The sequence below is a fragment of the Lynx canadensis genome, chromosome A2 (genome assembly GCF_007474595.2).
Source record: "Lynx canadensis isolate LIC74 chromosome A2, mLynCan4.pri.v2, whole genome shotgun sequence".
In the NCBI taxonomy this organism is placed as follows: Eukaryota; Metazoa; Chordata; class Mammalia; order Carnivora; family Felidae; genus Lynx; species Lynx canadensis.
In genome coordinates, this window is record NC_044304.2 from 156,344,107 (window position 1) to 156,360,881 (window position 16,775).

General features: G+C 41.7%; 1 long non-coding RNA gene and 1 gene segment (V, D, J or C); both read left to right on the top strand.

Annotated features, from left to right (window-relative positions):
• Positions 1-16,775, top strand: part of LOC115509287 — a 196,018-nt gene that overhangs the window by 115,578 nt on the left and 63,665 nt on the right.
• LOC115509298 lies at positions 15,517-16,350 on the top strand. Its single transcript, XR_003967293.2, has 3 exons — positions 15,517-15,640; positions 15,764-15,858; positions 15,985-16,350. It is a non-coding gene; the product is annotated as an uncharacterized LOC115509298 (long non-coding RNA).

Genomic DNA, 16,775 nt, shown 5'->3' on the forward strand with positions numbered 1-16,775 from the left:
GCAACTTTCTTGGGGCATAACATACACACCATAAAATGTATCCATTTTAAGTATGGATTTCAAAACTTTCTGACCAATTTTGACACCCATGTGACCAGCACGACATTCAAGATACAGAACATTTCCTACTCCCCAAAACATTCCCCCAAACTCTTTCATTGAGGCCTTTGCTAATTTCTGTCAGCACCGCTATGAATTTTTTTTATCAGACACGCCTTGCACATATTTTGTTGAATTTTTCCTATTCATTTTAAAGAAATGTACTGTGAATGTGCTTTTTAATATTCATAAGAACTTTATTCAAATATTTTCCACCAAGATTTCACATTAGCCCAATTCAGTTTAGTCTTTGCATTTTCAACTGATGCCTCGCCCTAAGTACATTACGTAAAAGACAGACCTTCTCGAGAAGACGGTCGATCACCAGCAGGTGTATGTGAGCTCACAATGTCAACCTCACCTCCTCTGTGAACCACTTAAGTATCAGTCCGCTCTGCTGTCAGGTAAAACATACTAGTTCAAACATATTGGTAAAAGTTGCGAAACGTCTGCAGAGTGCCCTCTAAGATGAGGTTTGGTGGTGGAAATAAGCCGGGAGTTAAGAATAATAGAAGGGTGTGTTCTACCTGCAGCACGTGACTTGGAGTGGAGCTGGGGCGCCGCAGCCCTGCTGGTCCCGCCGGGAACCCTCTTCTTGTTCCCCTCGGGGAACCATTTTGTCAGGTCCTTGGTCCTGCAGCACAGGGTCACCTTTCTCCTCTCCTTCCTACCCAATCAGTTCGGTGTTCCTGGCTTTCAGTATCCAGATCAGCAATCTCTTCCTTTTGATTGGATTGTTTAGACCACTTACTTTTAATAGAATTAATATATTTGAGTGAAAATGCCACATCTTGCTCTTGTTTCCTATGTGTTCCATTTACCCTATTTCTTCTTTCCCCTTCTAGGTAACCATTTTTATTTTTCTCCTGGCTTATTCTTTCACTGTTTGTTTTGAAAATATATAAACATCCCAATGCAAATGGGTGCAGCCACTCTGGAAAACAGTAGGGAGATTCCTCAAAAAACTAAAAATAGAACTACCCTAGGACCCAGCAATTGCACTACTTGGTATTGGGGTACAGGTGTGCTGTTTCAGAGGAACACATTCACTCCCATGTTTATAGCAGCACTATCAACAATAGCCAAAGTACGGAAAGAGCCCAAATGTCCATCGATGGATGAATGGATAAAGAAGATGTGGTAGATAGATAGATAGATAGATGATAGATACAACACACAATGGAATATTACTCAGTGATCAAAAAAGAATGAAATCTTGTAACAATGCGGATGGAACTAGAATGTATTATGCTAAGTGAAATAAGTCAGTTGGAGAAAGACAAATACATGATTTCACTCATATGTGGAATTTAAGAAATAAAACAGATGAACGTAGGGGAAGGGAAGGAAAAATAAGATAAAAACAGAGAGAGAGACAAACTCTAAAAGACTCTTAAATACAGAGAACAAACTGAGGGTTGTTGGAGGGGAAGTAGGTGGACAGATGGGCTAAATGGGCATGGGCATTAAGGAGGGCACTTGTCGGGATGAGCACTGGGTGTTATATGTAAGTGATGAATTACTCAGTTCTACTCCTGAAACCATTATTACACTATATGTTAACTAACTTGGATTTAAATAAAAAATAAATTTAAAACAATTTTTAAATTAAAAAAAATTATAAGAATAAAGAAAAAAATTTTTAAATAAGAAAATATATAAACATCCCAGATGGTGAAGTACCTCACCAAAGGCATGGAATGGGAACAGGCCATGGAATCTTTTGCAATATGGGAAAAGACGTTTAATAATACGACTTTTCATTATTTACTCCTTTGAGCCGCCTCTGAAACCTGACACAGCTTAGCAATGAATGTGACAAGGATCTTGAGTGCACCAGAATGGTCTAAATTTGGTCAACAAGAAGACTATATATGTGTGTGTGTATATATATATACACACACACACATGCACACACATATATTACCATTCATTGGGATCTGACGTGTCTCAGAATTAGTTACGTTTGCTATTGTAAGAGGTTATATTAAAGTTTATACTGTGTAGATTTTTTGCTATTCCATTTTGGAGATATTATTTCCAGTTGCAGAGTTCCTTTGTATAAAGCCTCACTCTTCCATGCAAGAAACTATATCTCTATTACACTGTGTCACTATCACTCTCTATTCCGGTAAGTTCCATCAAGAATCACATATACATCGTGATAAAGAAGATGAGGAAGAGGAGGAGGAGGAAGGGGAGGTGGAAGGTAGCTGATATTGAAGATGGTACATAGAAAGCTAGATTATAGAAATCGTCTCACATTCTCAGGACTAGAATACAACTACACGAAGTACCCATGATGGTCAAATTTAGGTCTGCATATCAGTCTAAAGTAGTGGTTTACATTTTTTCTTCTTTTTTTAAAAAAAATCAGGACACTTTTGACAAATCTGAGACTTGTGGGCCAACTATTTCTGGGAATATATGAGTTTCCTAATGCTTCCTTCCACATATTGCAATGCGAATCATATCCTCTTTCAAAGCAATCATCCTGGGGCACCTGGATGGCTCAGTGGGTTAAGCATCTGACTTCAGCTCAGGTTATGATCTTGCTGTTCACAAGTTTGAGCCCCACATAGGGCTCTGTGCTAACAGCTCAGAGCCTGGAGCCTGCTTCAGATTCTGTGTCTCCCTCTCTCTGTGGCCCTCTCCTGCTCATGCTCTCTCTCTCTCTCTCTCTCTCTCAAAAATAAAATAAAAAATAAAAAAAAAGCAGCAATCCTAATCTGTGACCCATGGACCTCCAAAGTGTGCATAGATGGAATTCAGGGAATCCATGAATTTGAATGGGATAAATGTTATCTTTATCTTCACTAACCTCTAACTAAACTATAGACCTTAGTTCATGATAGATAAAACTAATAAACATAGCACTGTTCACAGTACCTGGACAAAGGCAATAATAGAAATCATAGATATTTTGCATATATTACAGTTGGTATGAAAGTCAGATATTTTTATACCTCATTACATAAAATAAATATCATTTACTCTTATTACTACTTTGAATAAGGGTAGTTTTCAATTCACCAGAATATATTTTTTAATAACTTTTAAAGATGTCGTATTAACATATCATAAATTTATTTTAAAATATTTTGATAACTGCATTTCAGAATAACTGGCTTCCTTCATAATACAATATATTCTATTTCGTGGGTTTAATACATTATTCTGAGAAGGGGTCCTTAGGATTCACTGGATGTCCAAACGGGTCCATGTATGAATAAGGTTAAGAGTCCCTGCATGAGGAATGAGATCCTCAGCTTTGCAGATGTGATTGAGAACTTGAAGCCTAGACCTGGTCATTGGAGGCAATTCTTTCTCCGAGTTCTACACTCACTGCTGCACTTTCTGATGGTCCTAATTCTATATCATTATACCACTGCCTTTCCCCTTCTCTCTCTCTCTCTCTCTCTCTCTCTCACTCTCTCTCTCTCACACACACACACACATACACACACACACGGACAAACACACAGGCCCCTTTCTTCTAGGAGCAGGCAGCAAACATTTCTAAGCTTCATCATAAAAGTGTCTTTTTAAAAATTTTTTAAAGTTTATTTATTTATTTTGAGAAAGAGAGAGGGTACACATAAGGGGAGAAGGGGCAGAGAGAATGAGCAACAGAATCCAAAGCAGGCACCGAGGCATCAATGTAGAGCCACATGTGGGACTCAGACTCACAAACTGTGAGATCATTAACCTTAGCTGAGATCAAGAGTTGGGTGCTTAGTTGACTGAGCCACCCAGGCACCCCAAAGTGTCTTTTTTTAAGTTTATTTATTTCTATGGAGAGAGAGAGAGAGAGAGCGAGTGCATGAGTAGGGGAGGGGCAGAGAGAGAGAGAGAGAGAGAGAGAGAGAGAGAATCCCAAGCAAGCCCCACTCTGTCAGCGCAGAGTCTGGTGAGGGCCTCGAACCCAGAACAGCGCAATCATGAGGCAAAACCAAGAGTTGGACGCTTAACTGACTGAGCCACCCAGGTGCCCCATGAAATTTTCTTTTATTACAGATGACCTCAGACATAAAAATAAAGAAACCATTAATCTACCAAAATAATAGCATTTAAGAAATAATTAACCTGCAATTATTTATTTTCATTTATCTAAAACTCTCAAAAAGAAACTATGTTATGCAATGAATTTACATTAATTGCATACATTTCAACTCAATACTGGAAACTGATATTTTAGTTAGCTAGCACAATTCTGTGTCAGTAAATGTCTGATTTTCTCTGACATAGTACTAATTCCACAAATCCCATGGATTACAACACCAGGTCCGGAGAATAATAATAGCAAATGCAAATATGGTGCTTATTCTGTATGAAGAACTATCCTAAATTCCTTATTTATATAAAGTTCACAACTTTTGAAGTAGGTACTCATGATACCCATCTTACCAATAAGAAAATAAAATTACAGGGAAGCACGAGACTTGTCCACCTTTAGGTAACTACTAAATGTCTGGACCGGGACGCAAGCCCAGGCCCTAGTCCGGGCCCCAGGGGAGGGTGGGCTTAGGACACTTTGCTATCGCCAAAATCACTCAAGGAGTCTGTGCTCCATCTACTGTATCAATTATAATAAATACAGAGGATGGGCAGAATTGGCTCTATCTTATAACCACGAATAATTCGAACATGTTCTTGTATCTGCAACAGTATTGACAGGAACAGAGCAGTTGATAGACAAGCAATAGAATCTGAAAATTGCACGCATTTCTTTTCCAAGCTCTCGTCACAGCAAGCACAGAGGCACGGGATGTATCAGGTGTGACTGACCGGGAAACGGGGAACCTGGTCCTCTCACCACTCGGGACCTTGTCCCTTTAGAAGGGATATAAAGAGCTGCGTAGGCAGAAGACGCAAGTGACTTGATCTCTGAGCCTTACTGTGCCCATCTGCAAAATTAGCTTTGACAGTCATTCATCTTCTAGGGGTGATAACTTCTGCACACTAAGTCAGGAGGAGCCCTACGTTCTAGTCCCCTTCCTTGGGCTCTCTCAGTCTGTGTCTAGACCTTCACAAAGACTCTACCCCTGTCATGGGCAGCTGCGCCCTCTGCTATGTGGCCCTGTTTCTCCTGGGAACAGGTGAGCCCAACACTCAGTCAGCAAATTCCTATCCTGGGTGTGCAGCCCCCCACTCGGCTACCTTCTTCTTACGACAGCATTGGGCCCCCCTTCTGGACATTATCCTCAGCCTTTGTAGCCTTTCCCCCACAGGACCCACGCATTCTGAAATCTACCAGACACCAGCAGTCCTGCTCAGCAGGGCTGGTCGCCATGTGATCCTGGAGCGTAAACAGAACTTGCGATACAATACAATGGACTGGTACTGGCAGGACCCAGGCCGAGGTCTGAGGCTGATTTACTGCTCAACAGTTGAAAAAGATGTTCAGAGGGGAGACGTAACTGAAGGCCACAGTGTCTCTCGAGAGGAGAAGGTGCTACTTCCTCTCACTGTGAAGCTGGCGCACACCAGCCAAACAGGCTTGTACCTCTGTTCTGGAAGCGCACCACAGTGGAGCACGGCCACTGGCCACCTGCACGCACACCTGCTGCAGCCCCGAGGCCCCACTGTTGTAATCTTTCTAAACTCCCCCTCTGCCGAGTAGCCTTCCTGCACTCTCTGGATTTTTTTTTTTTTTTTGGAATTTTTAAAAAAATTTTTCTTAATCCTTATTTATCGTTGAGAGACAGGGAGACAGAGCACAAGTGGGGGAGGGACAGAGAGAGAGGGAGACACAGAACCCGAAGCAGGATCCAGGCTCTGAGCTGTCAGCCTAGACTCAGGGCTTGAACTCACAAACCGTGAGGTCATGACCTGAGCCAAAGTCAGACACTTAACTGACTGAAACACCCAGGCACCCTCTCTCTGGATTCTTTTTTTTTTTTTTTAATTTTTTTTTTAACGTTTATTTATTTTTGAGACAAGGAGAGAGCATGAGTTGGGGAGGAGCAGAGAGAGAGGGAGACACAGAATCTGAAGCAGGCTCCAGGCTCCGAGCTGTCAGCACAGAGCCCGACGCGAGGCTCGAACTCACGGACCGTGAGATCATGACCTGAGCTGAAGTCGGACGTTTAACCCACCAAGCCACCCAGGCGCCCCTCTCTGGATTCTTAATCAAGCACTCAAGAGAACAGACCCAGGGGATACACTTAATTCTGTGCGCCTCCCGGGTTTTAATCACTCCTTTTACATTTATCTGTGTCTTTTCTTGAGATGTTACTGTGTCTGGTCCCCTTTCTGAATGCAAAGGATACAAAATTGAATAGAAACACATCCTTTCTGCCAGGAGCTAATAGTCTAGGAAGAGAGTAATTAGAATAGAATAGAATAGAGGGGTGGTATTGGGAGGTCATGAGGTCTGGGTGGGAAAACCAAGAGGTTTCAAAGACGCTGGCAATATTTTATTTCCGGAGTGGGGTTATTTGTTCAAGTGCTCATTGTATTGGTATGTTATCAAATTATTGGATATATATTCAATATCAGTATTTTAATGTGAAGAAAACAATCTCCATTGAACAATTGAAGGGGAAAGGAGAAGCCTATGGAAAGGTATACATTAAGCTGTTAACATTACTTCCCTAGAATGGGGATGGGGAGGAAGGAAGGAAGAAAGTAAGCAAAAATAGATCACAAGAAAAAGAAGTGTACTACTTAAATTAAAGGTTGATAGAAAAATCAGAGAAGAAAATGAGAGGTTATCTCACAATAAATGAACAAGCCAAAACATACCAAAAATATCAAGAAGGTGAAATATTCTGCAAAGCAGTGTTTAGCCTCAGAATCACAAAAACAACAGTAACAAAAGGGGCCTGTATTCAGTGGAAAGATAATTAGATAATTAATCATCAAAAGCAATGCCCAGTCCTGGGTTAGAAACTGTGTTTAAATCCATGTAAAAGGGTTTTTTCAAACAGCTGCTAAACTCTGAATAAAAATTGGGTAGTAGATAAAATTAAAATGCATCGATAGTGAAAGATTATGAAAATTATATTAAGTTAATACAATTTTTTAAAAGGTTATACAACAGCGTTTATGGAATGTTATACTTTTTATCAAAGAGAATGTACACATGCACGCAGAGTGGGGGAGGAAAGGAGAGATCTGGAAAGACCATCACTAAGGTGTTAACAGGCATCATCTTTGGCAGTCATGTGGTTTTATCTTTATTTTCTAACTTTCTAAAAAATAGATGTTGTTTCTGTTGGCAAAACTAGATATAAAATTTTTTTAAAGTGAATATTTCTAGGGGCTCCTGGGTGGCTCAGTCAGTGGAGCGTCCAACTCTTGATTTCAGCTCAGATCATGATCCCACAGTAGTGGGATCGAGCCCCTCGTCGGGCTCTGTGCTGAGCTGGAACCTGCTTGGGATTCTCTCTCTCTCCCCCTGTGCCCCTCTTCCCCTGCTTGCACTCTCTCTCTCTCAAAAAAGAAAAAAAGACAAAGAGTAAATAAAATGAATATTTCTAAATGAATAAAACACAAACTGGGTGTATTTACTGAGCTGGGATAAAAGCTTTCCTTCCGATGCCATGATGTGTTTTTGCTCATTGACACGAAGCAGTTTCATGATGATTATGAGTCTGCAAAGCAATCACGTCACAGGAAGGTTGTTGATGGAGCCTGAAAAAGCCTCATCCTTTTGCTACTCTGATGCCACCATGGGCTTAGGGCTCCTCTGCTGTGCAGCCCTTTGTCACCTGGGAGCCAGTGAGTCCTGAGCACAAAAGAAAAATCCAGTTCCCACTTGTCAACTCCCAGCCCCAAGCTCTTCCCTCACAGGATCCCTCCTGGGCTTTGTCTACAGCTTCTGTGTCTTCTTCTCAAAGGCTGTCCTGATGCCAAAGTCACCCAGACTCCAGGACATCTGGTCAAAGGCAAAGGACAGAAAACAAGGATGGATTGTATCCCCGAAAAAGGACATACTTTTGTTTACCGATATCAACAGACCCAGAAAAAAAAAGTTTAAGTTTTTTAATTTACTTTCAGAACGATAAAGTGCTTACTCAAATCGACTTGCTCAAGGAGCGATTCTCAGCTAAATGTCCCCCAAACTCACCCTGCAGCCTGGAAACCCGGTCCTCTGAACCAGGAGGCTCAGCACTGTACTTCTGCGGCTATCGCAGAGCGCGGAAGTGTTAGCTCCTCTTAGTGCACAAACTCGTCGTGGACCCCACTCAGGAAGCGGGTGGCGAATTTGGTTGAAAGGAAGCAACAAGTCAGCTGGAGCTAGCCTAAGCCACAGTGGCTTTAATACAAGGCTAAAGGATGTTCAGCAGCCATCAAGGAGTGATGGACAATTCTGGAAAAAAACACCACTTGGGCCAGGGGCTGGAATGACTGCCTCTCGGGGCTCACTTTTCTTCTTGTTTTGTCCACTTCATGTTCTTTTCTCCCTGTGTTCTGTCTTTCTCTTTTCTTCCAGTCCTCACGGTGGAAGGTGAGGATGAGATGGTAACTGAAGGTCACGAGTTCAGTTGCCATCATTCCACCGCAATGCTACCGACCAGCTCACCTCGTTCTAAACCTGGGGTCAAATCCAGGGGAAACAATAGCCTGGTCATGATCCAACCACGACCCTTCTCCTAGAGCATTCAACCTTTACCACGTGTGCATGCACGCATGTATTTAAAATCACGTAAATCTTTATTATGCATGCAATTCTGCCTTTTAGATTTTCCCCACTCAGCTCAGGTGAGTGAAATGCTTCATTCTTCTGTATGTACTTGTAGTCTGTTGCTTCTAAGTGAGTTACAGCGCTCCATGCCTGTTTCTCCGGGAATAGACCCAGTTTTCCTCTGATGTCATGCCAGCTTTGAGTATGCTTGTATACAACCCTTCCTGGACCTGTAGGATCATTTTATAGGATTGTACACCCAGAATCATGACTGCTGAGACATCGAGTACCGTTTGTGTACATTATTTTCTGTATCTAGATACCATCAGAGGGCCCTGCAAGGTTGGTGTATGAGTCTCAAATCTCACTTAAAAGTACATAAAGCTTCCCATATCCCCTACCCTCTTATGGCGTTATCCAGTTGTCTAGATTATTGGTCTAAGAAGGTAAAGAGATTCCAATCTCTCATCCACCCCCTTTCTCCTAGAACACCATCAGTGCTTACCTTAAAAATGCAGATGACAATTTAAGAAAAATAAATAAAACCAATAATTTAATAGGAAGAGAGAGAGAAGTTACTTTACGCTCCTACACTATCAACTGGCAACAATCTAGGAAGCTGGATGATGGTCTCTCCCTCCCCACTTCTCCCATTTGCATTTTTTCTGACTGCTAATGAATTTGAGCCCTTCCTCATTAGATGGTGGTCCTGGATTTCTGTTCTCGAAATGGTCTATTTGTATTCTTAGGCCATTTCTCTACTGAGAGTTCTGTATTTTTCTCAAAGGTTTGTAGATATCAGTCCCTTTTTTATTTTAGAATAAAGCTGAAATATCGCCTCCCTATATGGTGCACCCCTGTCTCAAACTTCAAAGAGCCAGTAAGTATGGAGAGAAACAGGTGGGTCTCCTCTGAGCAGGTGCACGTTACCTCCATTACATGAAAGACACTGCTATTTCTCCCCCATTGTTACTCCCATCATTGGGTATCACACAAACATTTCCAACCACTGCTGCCCCCCACACTGCTTACCACCCATCAACAACCTCCTTTCATCCAGAAATGAAAAGGAAATGCTTCAATCCATTCGGCTATGCTTTTTGCCCCCTGGAGTAAACCAAATGAATTTTTCTCCCTCTTTTTCTAACCGGATTCTGCTGGCTGCTTACAGCAAGGAGCAGTAAAAATTCACACATTTTTCTTAAAGACTTAACATTTGTCCTCAGATTGTCTATTTCAGGACCAAATGCCATCCAGGGCAATCACCAATTTCATTGAGCTCTTGTTATGATAGCTGATTCACATTAATTTCACCATTTTAAGTCACTGAGACATAAAAAGATTGGGAATTTTTTAGTTACATTGCGTGGAATTTTAGTCTCTGGGGAAGAGAGAAGAGTAAAAAGAGAGCCACGATACGTGTATTTCAAATAACATGTATAGTTATGGCAAATAGATTTTTTTTTTTTTTTTTTACCAAAAACATGAGAATGTTATATGCTCTGTGGGGAGAACTTTTTCTTTGGACAAATTAAAACAAATTCCTGAGGAATAAACTTAGGGAAACAAATTTTAAGTGATACCCAGAAAACTATCAGCATTTACTATAAAGATGGATATAATCATTCAAGAAAAGGGGACACCTGGGTGGCTCAGTCGGTTAAGCATCTGACTTCGGCTCATGTCACGATCTCACAGTTTGTGGGTTCAAGCCCTGCACTGGGCTCTGTGCTGACAGCTCAGAGCCTGGAACCTGCTTTGGATTCTGTGTCTCCCTCTCTCTTTCTGCCCCTACCCCACTTGTGCCCCGCCCCTCAAAAAAAAACATTAAAAAAATCACACAAAGGAAAATATTAAAAATAATAATAACTTAAGAAAAGGATCAAACCAACAATTTAACAAGGAATGAGAAAATATAAATATAAAAAGTCTCATGTAAATTTGGAAATAAATAATACTTGTGAAAAGTGTTTAAGAACCCTTAAACGATGAATTGTATTATCCAGTTTGATCAAGAACCCTATCAGAGGGTTACTCTTATAAACTTCTTATAATCGTGTCAGCTTGACAAGAGGATCAGAACCTTAAAAGTGCAATAAACAATGTCATAATTATATGGCCTTAATGAGAATAACAGGAATTTGGCTTCAAGTCAGAACAGACAGTTGTTACCATATTTGCCTACATCTAGAAGCTACTGTAAAGCTTGATGGAATTTTTTAAGGCAGCTCTCAGGCATCAGGCAGCAGGCAGTGGAGGGCCATCATCAGAGAGAGGAGGGAAGATGAAAGGGGGTGTCATGATTGCCTCAGGTCTGTGCATTGGAACAGCTTCTAAACTGCAGCACGAGAGCGTGGAACCCAAGCAGAGCAACGTCAGGGAGACAGAGAGCAGAGTTCAGGGCTGAGCTGCTGTAGGCAAGGAAAATGGCAGACAGAGGGCTCCAATATTGTCCAGGGGTCAAACACCAAATAGCAGACACTTAGAGAGCCTCAGTGAAGCCTGACAGAGAGCAGGGCTGGAGATTCCGGCTGCCACACAGTCCAGGGGTCCATGTGAATCCTGACCAGCCAGAGAGGAGCGATCCCACCGAATCCCCTGGGAATACACTTGGCACCTCAAGTCTGGGGGTCACACTTCAAGAAGGGGGCCACCCAGGTCCAAGAGCAAGAGCCATTCTACAACTGCCCTAACAGACTTCAACAAGCCGCCCTGGGAGCTAGCTGATCTGTCAATAAATTAAATGGCTTCTAGAGAAAAATTGCATAGCACTCGCTAAGTAAAGGCAGGAAGAAAGGAAGAAAGAAAGAAAGGAGAAAGAAAAATCTAGACTCTCAACCATGCAGCATGCACAATTTCAGTCATGCAACGAAAAAGCACTAGACGTGGAAAGAAATGGGAAAATATCCCCCATACGTAGAGGGAAATGGGCAATGGAAACCAACCCTGAAATAACACAGAAATTTCAGACAAGAGATTTTAAATAATTATTATTATAGAAATATGTTCCAGGATTTACAGGAAACTGTGTTCATAATTTGATCAATTGATAAAAGTGATTAACCATAGCAGTCAAGACAAAAGGGGGAAAGACACAAATTCCCATATCAATGATGAAAAAGAGAATATCTCCATAAACACAACAGACCTTAAAATAATAGAATATCATATATAAGTATTACAACTAGACGAAATTACCTGAAAAACACAAACTTACCAAACTGATTCAGGGTGGAATTAGAAATGTAAAGAAATTGAATTACTTATCAAAAACATCCCCTCAAAGGAAACTACAGACTCAGATTCATTTCTTGGTGAACTCTGGCAAACATTTAAGGGGGAAAAAAAATCATACCAACTTTACAGAAACTTTTTTTAGAAAATAAACTAAACTAGGGGCGCCTGGGTGGCTCCGTTGGTTGAGCGTCCGACTTCAGCTCAGGTCATGATCTCACGGTACGTGAGTTCGAGCCCCGCGTCGGGCTCTGTGCTGACAGCTCAGAGCCTGAAGCCTGCTTCCAATTCTGTGTCTCCCTCTCTCTCTGCCCCTCCCCTACTCATGCTCTGTCTCTCTCTGTCTCAGAAATAAATAAAAACATTTAAAAAAAAAAAAAGAAAAGAAAAGAAACTAGAACTACTAGTTTAGAACTACTTCACAACTCATTATGTGAAGCTAGCAAAAACCTGATACCAAAATCTGGCAAAGATATCGCAGAACAATATTTTTATGACCGTAGATGAAAAAAAAATCCTTTTCAACATATTAACAAATCAAATCCAAATGCATATACATATGGATGTGTGTGCATATGTGTATATCCATATATAGTGGTAATACATCATGACCAAGTAGGTTTATTGTAGGAGAATTATTAGCAGAATCATGAAGAATAGTCATTTGATCATCCTTTTTTTAATTATTTTTAATGTTTATTTTTGAGAGAGACAGAGCATGAGTGGGGGAGAGGCAGAAAGAGAGGGAGACACTGAAGCTGAAACAGGCTCCAGGCTCTGAGCTGTCAGCACGGAGCCTGTCGCAGGGCTCAAACTCACGAACTGTGAGATCATGACCTGAGTCAAAGTCAACGCTTAACCCACCGAGTCACCCAGGCGCCCTTCATTTGATCATCTTAATAGATGCTGAGAAAAATTTGACAAAATCCAGTACTCGTTCAAAGCACTCTTATCAAACTGGTAAACAGAATTTTCCCAGTCTGTTGGAGGTGATCAACAAAGAACACACAGCGAACGTCCTGTTTAATGGTTAATATTGAACACTTTCCTCTTGTGGTTGGATTAAGCTACGATGTTTACTCTCACCACTTTTCTTCAACATTAGATTGGGGGTCTTAACCAGACCTTGTGACAAGTGAAAAAAAAATAAGAGAAAAAAAATAAAAAGTCCTAACTATTGTAAAGGAATAAATAAAATTATGATTATTTTCAGTTCACATGGTTGTGTATATTAAAAACATTAGGAACTCAATAAACAACAGCTAGAAATAATTAGTGAATGTAGCAAGACAAGACACATCGTCAATATAAAAAAAAACCAGTGTTTTTATGCTAATCGCAAACAATTGAAAAAGAAATGTTAGGAGACAATACCATATACGATAGTAAGAATAACAGGAATAAATTTAACAAAAGATGTTCAGTGAACAACTACAAAACATCACAAAGTGAAATTAAAGAAAATATTAAAAATGGAAAGATGTATCATGTCTATGGATTGGAAATTTCAGTGCATTAAGATAGCAGTTTTTGCAACAAATAACACTGGAACAATTGGATGATCATGTAAAATGAAATATACTTGACTGATACCTCATCCCATAAACAAAAGTCAATTTGAGATGGGTCATAGACCTAGTATAAAAGCTGTAATTACACACCTTCTGGGAGAAAACAGGAAAACATCTTTGTGAGTTTTCTTACAACACAGAAAGCACTAACCAGTAGTAAAAATTCTTTGTGCCCAAGGATGTGTCTACAGATCAATAATTCACAAATGAGAAGAGAGCTCCCAGTGTCCCTAGGATCACACCCAGGAACACACAGCATGTTGTGAAAAGCAGGGTGTGGGCGGAGACTGAGAGATGTGTGCTCTGCCTGTGGTGAGGGATGGGTCAGAGGAGAAGTGGGTTGTAAATAAGATTTAAGAGCCATAAGAGCCATCCCAGAGGAGGGGGAATACTGGTCCGTGCCATCAAGGACCATCTGGGGTGTGCAGAAATTGGAGTGTCTTTTTTAATTCTGTTCCCACCCAGTTATGTGTCTCCTGTGTTCCTTCCTCTGATGATGGTCGTTCACTCCTCCTCTGGCACAGATTCTGCTCCCAGTACGATGTATGTTTCTCTTCTCTTTGCCCCGCGTCTGCACACTTCTCCCGTCAGACTCCACTAGCCCTCAACGGACAGGACCCCCGAAAACAGTTTACATTCACCTCCCAAATCTCTCCCACTCCAGTCACTGCCCACAGCAGGCGGGGAGGGGGAGCAGCAAAGCAGCATGTTTATGTTAAGAATTGCAGATTCGGGTGATGATTTTCCCACTAAGGACAAACCCAAATGACAATCATTCTTACAATTGTCCTGTTTATTTTAATCAAGCCCCTGGATAAGCAATTTATTGGGGGGGAAACCCCAAGTTTCTATGGATATGATTAATGAAGAACTCTATCCAGAAAGAGAGAGAAGGGAGAGAACACTGGAAAATGTCATAGAGAACTTGTACTCTGGCTGCAAAATGTGCCTGCGTACTTCTGAATAAAGCAATGAGTATTCAAAATAACAGGCGAGAGAGAGAAATGGTGGCAAATGAACAAGAGAGGCCATGAGTTGGTAATTATTGAAGCCAGGTAACGTGGGGGTACGGGGAGGCTCATTGTATCATGACAGCATCTGTTTTATACATGTTATAAATTTTCGTAATCAAAAGAGAAGCTATTAAAAAGGAGACGTTCCTGATGTGATATACAGCCGAACCGATTAGTGTAGGAGGCTCTGGTATATCCCTGGATAAGGAACAAGGAGAGGCACAGACCTGGAAGGGCAAAGAAGATTAACTGATCACATCAATATTTCACATGATCTTTGTGGTTCCGCTATCTTTGTTTTTTTTTTTTTAATATGAAATTTATTGTCAAATTGGTTTCCGTACAACACCCAGTGCTCATCCCAACAGGCGCCGTCCCCAATGCCCGTGGTTGTGCTGTCTTTGTACTTTGTCGTAATGAAATACTGAAGACTTTCCTCCTAAAGTCAGGAACAATTTATGTTGAGCTAAAATTACCTCTTCACGGAACTCTTTTCAGTTCATTCAAATGTGAGGGAAGGTGCTAAGTATTCTCTAAAGCGTATACCCACATTAAGAGAATACCTTCCTACAATTAGCCTGTATTTTCCATAAAGATCTGTGCCCAGGAAACATTGACCAGAACAAGAGCATCACTGAAGAGCAATGTAAATTTGGAACCAAGTTAATAGTGCTGGTCCCCTAGGAAAAGACAAAACTCTCAAACTTTATGGTGAATATGTTCAAATTGCATAGCCTACCTAGACCTGAGTGAGAAAAAAAAATGAATAAATGCAGAAAAGAAAGAAAGAAAGAAAGAAAGAAAGAAAGAAAGAAAGAAAGGTTACAGTGTCACAACCTCCACAGGAACTAGTTTCTCTTTATGTGAAAGCAATCTGGATTTACTCCATAGCCTATTCAACGGGGATGAGGGCACGCCCTTGAGCTACTGAAATAGCCAAGGCGTGGGAAGAGGAAGAGACTAGTCTCTGGTCGGTGGCAGAGAAGAAGGAGGAAGAGAAGAGGGGGGAGTTGAAGAGTTTCAACATCCTCTGGTAGGACCCCCAGTAAGTAAACCAAGGCACCACCTGTCTGAGTAATAAGGGAGCGAAGGTAAGGCCTGGTGGGGAAAGGGGTGTGGCTGCATCTTTCTCCAAGGCCAGATAAGCTGTGAGGGGCAAGGACATCACTGACCGAATTTTTCCCATTTCCTATCTCCGTGCCCTGTTTCCCCAGCACTCCAAGTTGGAAACGCCTCCGTCTTGCCTCTCCCCCCCCCATGGACCTCTTCTTGCTCCTGTGCTGTGTGGCCTTTTGTCTCTTGGGAACAGGTGAGTTTGGGAAACATAGGGAAGTCCTTACATCTCCCAGGTCCTGGCTGAAGCTTTTCCCTTGAGCCTGTGGCAAGAGGACTCTTCCTGAGCTCTGGCTCCAGTTTCCGTCTTGTTTTCTCACAGGCTCCGTGGATGCCGGCATTACCCAGACGCCAAGGAATGGGATTATAGAGATAGGAAAGAGCATTGTACTGGAGTGTTCTCAGACTATGGATCATGCCTATATGTACTGGTATCGACAAGACCCAGAACTGGGGTTATAGCTGGTCTACTTATCCTACGGTACCGACAATATTAACAAAGGAGAGGTCTCCAATGGGTACAGTGCCTCTCGAAAGGAGCGAGAGAAATTCTACCTGTTCCTAGAGACTGCCATTCCCAAACAGACAGCTCTTTACTTCTGTGCCACCAGAGACTTTCACAGTGCTTCTTGGCCACCTGCTTTCTATACAGAAAGACAGGCACATTTGCTCAGAGGGGCACAGAAGGCTTCCCCCGTGTGAGATGTGGGGATCTTTAGAGGTCTCAGTAGTTCTATGTTCCATGCGCCTCAATCTAAGCTTGAGGCCACATTAGATCAATGTCCCTAGGCCATGGGGTGACTGAAACCACAGGCTGGACTGAACCTATCTCCCTGCCCACTGACACTCTTTATGTATTCTAGTGGGGCTAGCCCGATAGTGTCATTCTAGAATGAACCTGACATTTGTCAATACCACCATGATTTTCTGTTTTTCTTTCTCTTTTTTTTTTTTTTAATTTTTTTTCAACGTTTTTATTTATTTTTGGGACAGAGAGAGACAGAGCATGAATTGGGGAGGGGCAGAGAGAGAGGGAGACACAGAATCGGAAACGGGCTCCAGGCTCTGAGCCATCAGCCCAGAGCCTGACGCGGGGCTCGAACTCACGGACCG